The sequence below is a fragment of the Grammomys surdaster genome, unplaced genomic scaffold (genome assembly GCF_004785775.1).
Source record: "Grammomys surdaster isolate TR1022 unplaced genomic scaffold, NIH_TR_1.0 181, whole genome shotgun sequence".
NCBI classification, from domain to species: domain Eukaryota; kingdom Metazoa; phylum Chordata; class Mammalia; order Rodentia; family Muridae; genus Grammomys; species Grammomys surdaster.
Genome location: NW_021604626.1, coordinates 63,554 through 71,750, shown reverse-complemented (window position 1 = coordinate 71,750; position 8,197 = coordinate 63,554).

Sequence of the window (8,197 nt, the reverse complement as noted above, 5' to 3'; positions counted from 1 at the left end):
TCTCTCTCTCTCTCTCTCTCTCTCTCTCTCTCTCTCTCTCTCTCTCTGTGCATGCATGAATGTGTGCCTGTGTGAATGTGTATGCATGCATATTGAAGGCCTAAGCTGCTTTTGATTTCTCTTCTACCTTATTTATTGAGGTAGGGTCTCTTAGAGCTCACTGATATGGCTAGTCTCAGACAGCTGGCTCTAAGTATCCCCTGTCTTCTATATCCAAGGCATGGCACATGCTTACTCAGCCTTTATGGGGCTTCTAGGGATCTGAACTCTGGCTCTCATATTTTCATGGTAAGTGCTTTAACCACTAAGCAATCTCACTAGACCTCAAACTCAAAGCTTCAAGTGTGACTGTGCACATGCATTTGCTTATATGTCAGAATATGTATATGAATGTTTATGTGCACGCATGCTTATGTATACTGAGGAGTGTGACTCCAGAATACAATTCTAGTTTCAGGCTTGATCATAGATTATTACAAAGGCTGTTAGTCATAAATTTTGTGCCCCTAAACTAGACTACTGCAGATCTGGAAGAAGGTTCATTTTGTTTGAATGGGCCCTGACTGGTGGGAAAAAGTTGCATTGGTAGAAACATTGTATTGTTCAGGTGTCTCAGTATGGGTCAGTTTGTTGGGAAGGTACTATTGATGGGCATGTGAATTAGCTTGATTTACTTATATAATATGATCACACATATCAAAATATCACATTGTTCCTGCAAAATACATATAACAAATTACTCGTCAATCAAAAATGTTTGAAAAGAAAAACCTTTCTCTATTCAAATTCAACATTTTCCTCTGCTTGCCTACTTCCCTCTCCCTCCCAGCAGTACTCTCGGGCTGTGAGGAAGCAGGAGCCATGAGTTTGGAGTTCATTCCACTAAGAGGGACTCCTTCCACCACAGCCACTACCATTCTGCGAGTAAAAATGAACCCTGGTGGAGTTTGATCCTTTTTCAATTTATACTTGCACTTATTTCATAGTAGGATGTGAGTAAATGCTTAACAGTTACTTTTAGTTAGGCCTATTATTTTTAACTGACCAACTTAAGAGCTAATAATTGTCTATAATCATGCATGTAGCAAGCAGGTGAGCAAATGAAGCCTTTTACAGAAACAAAATCTTCAAAACTCCCACAATTCACACTGAGGGGATACTGAAATGTCTTGGGAGCATGTTTACATCTTAGTTATCACAGTGAGACACCAGGGGCTTAGTGGGTTACTCCTCTCTCGTGTTAATGGGTCCCACAAGTGCCAGTGGTGTGCAGAAATTCTCACTTAACTCCCCTTAAAGAAATGATAGAGGCCTGAATGGTCTCTCCATTACACAAGAGGAGAGCAGCAAACAGCAAGAGATGGCAAGATTATTAACCAGATTCAAAAACCTTATTGGTTTACTTGCTTTGACTATGCTGCTTAGCAAGCTCAACCAACAGGCTCTGGAGTCATGTTATTTATATGACAACTCAAACCTTTAGTTGGTCAATTTTGCAGCATGGAAAATGGCTGCTCAGATAGCAAACATGGAACAGTGGAAAGACCTAAAAATATCATTTGATCATCTGTTTGACACTGTAGGTACTGTACTACTGAATGCATTAGTTATGTACTTTTTATGTGAATAGCCTTAGAAAGAGAACTTGGTGCTATTAAAAACAACCTTGTGTGAATCTAGTAGATGGATGGCTTCTTCATTAAACATGAAGGCTAAATGGTGAGCTATGCTCGTGTGTGTGTGTGTGTGTGTGTGTGTGTGTGTGTGCGTGTGCACGTGTGTTTGTCAGAAGGCATCAGTGTCCATATTTGACAGGCTTAGAACAAACTTTTTTTAGTTGTTCCTGAAACCTGAGTATTTTGCTTCCTTGATGAAGAAAGTAGTTAATACATGGTGTTCTATAGTACTAATTCTTACTTTTATCCAGACTTTTCACAAATGAACACAACTAGGACTTAGCAGTAAACTAATTACATCGACCCACAGTTCCTGCCATGAGAATGGGAGGAACTAGGTCATTCTTTCTAATTTTGTTCTGAAGCAAACAAAAGTGAGCCTTTACATTCTTCACTGGGTAAATCCCCTTCAGACCACTAAAAATTCTCATTGTAATAGCCTCTACTAGTATATACATGCTGTAGTGGAACTATCAACAGGAAAGGAGTTTCCATGTTCTGCACCCAGGCTACTGTGACATGAAAAATATCTTTACTGTCCAAGGAAGAAAGTAAGCATGATTTTTCATCATTGCTGAAAAATAAAGCCATGGGTCTTTACTGAGCAGTACATCCAGCCCAAGTGCAAGACTTTGGGTACCCAGACTCTCATTGGTGAGGGCCCATAAAGCCTGAGTACCACTACTGACATCAGAGTCAACCTGACAGGATGACAGTGAGAAGCATAGGATAGAGGAGCTTAGCATTCATCATCTTACATTCCATTCATACTTGTAGCTTTTCCTATACTGACCATCAAGGTTGACTAGCTTTGTGAAGGTGACACTTAACACAAAGCTTGAACCTTTTTATTGGGTCCCTGATGTTGTAACTGCACAGATTATAATCTTTTAAGATCCATGTCTGGGGAATCACTACTGTACTGATAGAGTCATTTAAGTAGGCTTAGATAATGGAACAGACCACACATGGCATATGACTAAGACCATTATTTTCTGAAAGATACAAGGAATTTCTGGTGTGTGAAATTCTCATGTGTGATCTATAAGTATTATGGTGTCTCACTTTAGAAAAGATGACTATATACAATTGGCCCTCTCCAGCTCTCAAGTAAAATAATAAGAGCAATTGATATGACTGTACAGCTATTGCTGCATCCACATTCCAGCCAGAGAGGATACTACTCATATTCCTAGTTACCATAAAAATTTCTCAACTCTTGAGTAGTCCACAAACAACATGAAACCATGGGCCCTTCAGCTAACTACCCTCATTAGACTCGACCTAGACCTACATTTGTCTTTTCTTTTTTTTTATAATTTTTTTATTGGATATTTTATTTACATTTCATATGTTGTCCCCTTACCCCATCCCCCACCCACCCGGGAACCCCCTATCCCCTTACCCCTCCTCCTTCTTCTCTGTGGATGTAACTCCTACCTACCCCCCCCACTCCCACTTTCCCACCCTCAAAATTCCCACTCCCTGGGGTGTCCAGGCTTCATGAGGTCAAGGATCTCATCTTCCACCTATGCCCAGCAGGGCCCTCCACTCTTACGTATTCAGCTGAAGCCCTGGATCCCTCCCTAAGTGCTCCCAGGCTGGTGGTTTAGACCCTGGGAGCTGTGGTTGGTTGGTATTGTTGCTCTCCTCATGGTGCCGCAAACCCTTTCAGCTCCTTCAGTCCTCACTCTAACTCCTCCATTGAGAACCCCATGATCAGTTCAATGGCTAGTTGTGAGCATCTGCCTCTGAATATGTCAGACTCTTGAAGGCCTCTGAGGAGACATCCATATCAGGCTCTAATCAGCATGCACTTCCTGACTTCCACAACAGCATCTACCTTTGGTGACTGCACATGGGATGGATACTCATGTGGAAAGGTCTTCAAATGGCCCCTCCTTCAGTTTCTGTCCCTCACTTTGTCTCCATATTTGCTCCCTTGAGTATTTTGTTGCTCCTTCTAAGAAGAACTGAATCACCCCCACTTGGTCTTCCTTCTTCATGAGCTTCATGTGGCCTGTGAGTTGCATCTTGGGCATTTCAAGGTTCTGGGCTAATATCCGATAATCAGTGAGTGAATACCATGTGTGTTCTTTTGTGATTGGCTTACTTCACTCAGGATGATGATTTCTAGTTCCATCCATTTACCTAGGAAACTCTCGAATTCATTGTTTTTAATAGCTGAGTAATACTCCATTGTGTAAATATACCACATTTTTTGAATCGATTCCTCAGTTGAAGGACATCTGGGTTCTTTCCAGCTCCTGGCTATTATAAATAAGGCTGCTATGAACATAGTTGAGCATATGTCCTTGTTATATGTTCGAGCATCTTTCGGGTATATGCCTAGGAGTGGTATAGCTGGATCCTCAGGTAATGCTATGTCCAATTTTCTGAGGAACCGCCACACTGATTTCCAAAGTGGTTGCACCATCTTGCAGTCCCCCCAACAATGGAGGAGTGTTCCTCTTTCTCCACACCCTCGCCAGCATCTACTATCACCTGAGTTTTTAATCTTAGCCATTCTGACTGGTGTAAGATGGAATCTCAGGGTTGTTTTGATTTGCATTTCCCTGATGACTAAGGACACTGAACATTTCTTTAGGTGCTTCTCAGCAGAGAACTCCTAAACCTGATAAACAACTTCAGCAAAGTGGCTGGTTATAAAATCAACTCAAACAAATCAGTAGCCTTCCTCTACATGAAAGATAAACAGACTGAAAAAGAAATTAGGGAAATGACACCCTTCACAATAGTTGCAAATAATATGAAATACCTTGGTGTGAATCTAACCAAGCAAGTGAAAGACCTGTACGACAAGAACTTCAAGTCCCTGAAGAAAGAAATCGAAGAAGATCTCAGAAGATGGAAAGATCTCCCATGCTCATGGATTGGCAGGATTAATATAATAAAAATGGCCATCTTGCCAAAAGCAATCTACAGATTCAATGCAATCCCCATTAAAATCCCAACTCAATTCTTCACAGAGTTAGAAAAGGAAATTCTCAAATTCACATGGAATAACAAAAAACCCAGGATAGCAAAAACTATTCTCAACAATAAAAGAACTTCTGGAGGAATCACCATCCCTGACCTCAAGCTGTACTAAAGAGCAATAGTGATAAAAACTACCTGGTATTGGTACAGAGACAGGCAGGAAGATCAATGGAATAGAATTGAAGACCCTGAAATGAACCCACATACCTACGGTCACTTGATCTTTGACAAAGGTGCTAAAACTGTCCAGTGGAAAAAGGACAGCATTTTCAACAAATGGTGCTGGTTCAACTGGAGGACAACATGTAGAAGAATGAAAATTGATCCATTCTTATCTCCTTGTACAAAGCTCAAGTCTAAGTGGATAAAGGACCTCCACATAAAACCAGATACACTGAAACTAATAGAAGAGAAGGTGGGGAAGAGCCTCGAATACTTGGGCACAGGGGAAAAGTTCCTGAACAGAACACCAATGGCATATGCTCTAAGATCGAGAATTGACAAATGGGACTTCATAAAATTGCAAAGTTTCTGTAAGGCAAAGGACACTGTCAATAGGACAAAACAACAACCAACAAATTGGGAAAAGATCGTTACCAATCCTACATCTGATAGAGGGCTAATATCCAATATATACAAAGAACTCAAGAAATTAGACTCCAGACAACCAAATAGCCCTATTAAAAAATGGGGTATAGAGCTTAACAAAGAATTTTCAACGGAAGAAACTCGAATGGCTGAGAAGTACATTTGCCTTTTCAATGACATGTGAGCCACCATCTGCTAATTGGAGTTTCTGGTAGGGAATTTGCATTGTGGGAAGACACAGGTGCTGGAGACACCTGGGCATACACATTATTCATGAAGAAAAGAATGACCCGCTATTTTCTTGGTAGTCATGAACCATAATCATATAATATAAAATGTAATAAATATAATATATAATAATAAATATACTGACTTCAGTCAAAACATTGACTATGCTTTTAACTTGGAGTTAGGCTGGCAATGCTCAAATTTTATGTTTTTTTTTAAAGGTTTATTTATTTTACCTATTTGAGTGCACTGTATCTGTCTTCAGACACACCAGAAGAGGGCATCAGATCCCATTACAGATGGTTGTGAGACACCATGTGTTTGCTGGGATTTGAACTCAGGACCTCTGGAAGAGCAGTCAGTGCTCTTAACTGCTGAGTCATTTCTCCAGCCCCCAAATTTCATGTTTAAAGTATAGACTTTTCTATCAGGTATGCACTTACATATACATTTATGAATCAAACAACAGTTCTAATTAGTTTAATTTAAAATAATATAGGATAACTATAGTCCTTATACTCACTAGTAAATATTTCTCCTCCAAAAGACTTTGGCTTCTTTATCTGGACTTGGGAGCTTGATGGTACATTTTGATCCTCCAGTCTAACATCTGTATCTGATTCTTCATTGTGAACTATATTAAAAGAAAAATTTAATCACTTATTCAAAAAAGAGTTTTATGAAGCATCCAGATTTTAAATTAATATATATGTAAAAATATTTTTCCCTTTTATAAACTTATAAAGACTGTGATGCTAGATAAGATGTGCTAAAACTCCTATAACAGTTTTAATGTATATTAAAATTTCATATTTTTTTATTTCTAGGCATTACATGTTTTATATTAATCTCTGGTTTCCACAGGTTCTTTATACTTTAGACTGAGATCTAGTCATAGACCAACTGATGAAAACACACATTTACCAAGCATTGTTTGTCACTGATAAATATTTAAGAACATCCATGTTTTCCAGTATAAGAAATTATTTGAAGAACTGTTGTATTTAGTCAGTATCTAATCAAATGTATATATGTCTATAAACATACATAAGATACATGATAGATAAAATGGTATGGGTGACTTTTTGCTTCTGAGTCATTTCCCCTCTGTGCTTAAAGAAGCTCCCTAAGGTCTTCCTTGTAATTGTGCTCATGACTAGTACAAACACAGTTTCTTCTCCCAGTGAATTCTTATACAAATCCATGAACCCTGCTAAGTTTTAACCAAACTCTTGGTTTAAGTCAAATAAGCAATAAATAAAAACAAGACTACAAGATGGCCAGTGTTCTTACCTGTTGAGACCCTGAATCAGAGCTAAAGTTTGAGGTACAAAGGGAAGACTTTTACTAATGTTTTCAGATGGTGATTTGCAGGTAACATTACTCCCTGAGCCACCGACATGTGAATGATGGAGAAACATGATAGTATCTGGCTCTCTCCAAGACCTACATTTGTCTACTGTCTCAGTATTGAATGGGTCCTTGTCAGACATGAAGTAGTTTAAATGTCCTAACTATCTATACCTTGGCCCCTGAGAACTGCTGCAGTTAGGATATGTCAGTGAACCTGCTGGGCACGCTCGCACCTCAGAAACAGTATCACTTACTTGTCTGCAGAATAAGAAACTCCTGCCTTCGTTTCTGGCTTAAGGAAGTCATGTTTACCAGCTAGTCTTGGGCGCTTAGTAACAATTGCTCATTGGCAACTTGATCCTGCAGTGTTGCTGCTGGCCCTGACATTACCTGACCTTGTGCTATCAACAGTGGCTACTAGTCAAGCTAAGGGCAGCAGGTATGATGGTGATGAATGCAAGGTGGGTGACCTTCAAAGTATCCTTGTCAGCATCCTGTCTACACAGATGATTGCCTTATGTGTAAAGAGTTACATCTTTCCAAAGGGGCTGGCCCACAAAAAGCAGCACTCTTGAGAAATAGCAGACTCCCATGGACCTGACTATAACTTTCTCTGGGACTAGATAAAGGCAATGTCAAGGAAGACTGGGGCCTTATTATAACACAGCTGGACCATTAATGCAGGCCAGAGACAGAGATCTAACAGGTGAAATTCTGGGGGCAAATTAGGAAATAGGTAATCTCACAGCAAAAAAAACCCAGGCATCTACCAAGTGTTATGAGTTTGTTGTTCTAGCAAATGACAGCCTCTGAGACTGTTTGGTTTCTGGAGCATTTACATGGCCTCCATCAGCTACTTGAGGGCTCATCCATCTGGATGACAGACAGGAAGCCCTGGAGGCCTTCTGTACTATTTAGGCTTACTATTATTATGATGAAACACCATGACAAAAACAAGTTTGGGAAGAAAGGGTTTATTTGGTTTACACTTTCATATTGTAGTCCATCACTGAATGAAGTCGGGACAGAAACTCAAACAGAGCAGGAACCTGGAACCAGGATCTACTACAGAGGCCATGGAGGGGTGGTGCTGCCTACTGGCTTGCTCCCCACGGCTTGCTCAGCCTGCTTTCTTGTAGAACCCAGGACCAGGTATGACTACACTCACAATGGGCTTGGCTCTCTCCCATCAATTACTTACGAAGAAAATGCTTTACAGCCTGATCTTATGGACACACTTTCTCATTTGAGGTTCCTTCCTTTCAGTTAACTCTAGCATATGTCAAGTTGACATAAAACTAGTCAATATCAAGTTGACATAAAACTAACTAGTATACCCTCTGTAGGCATCC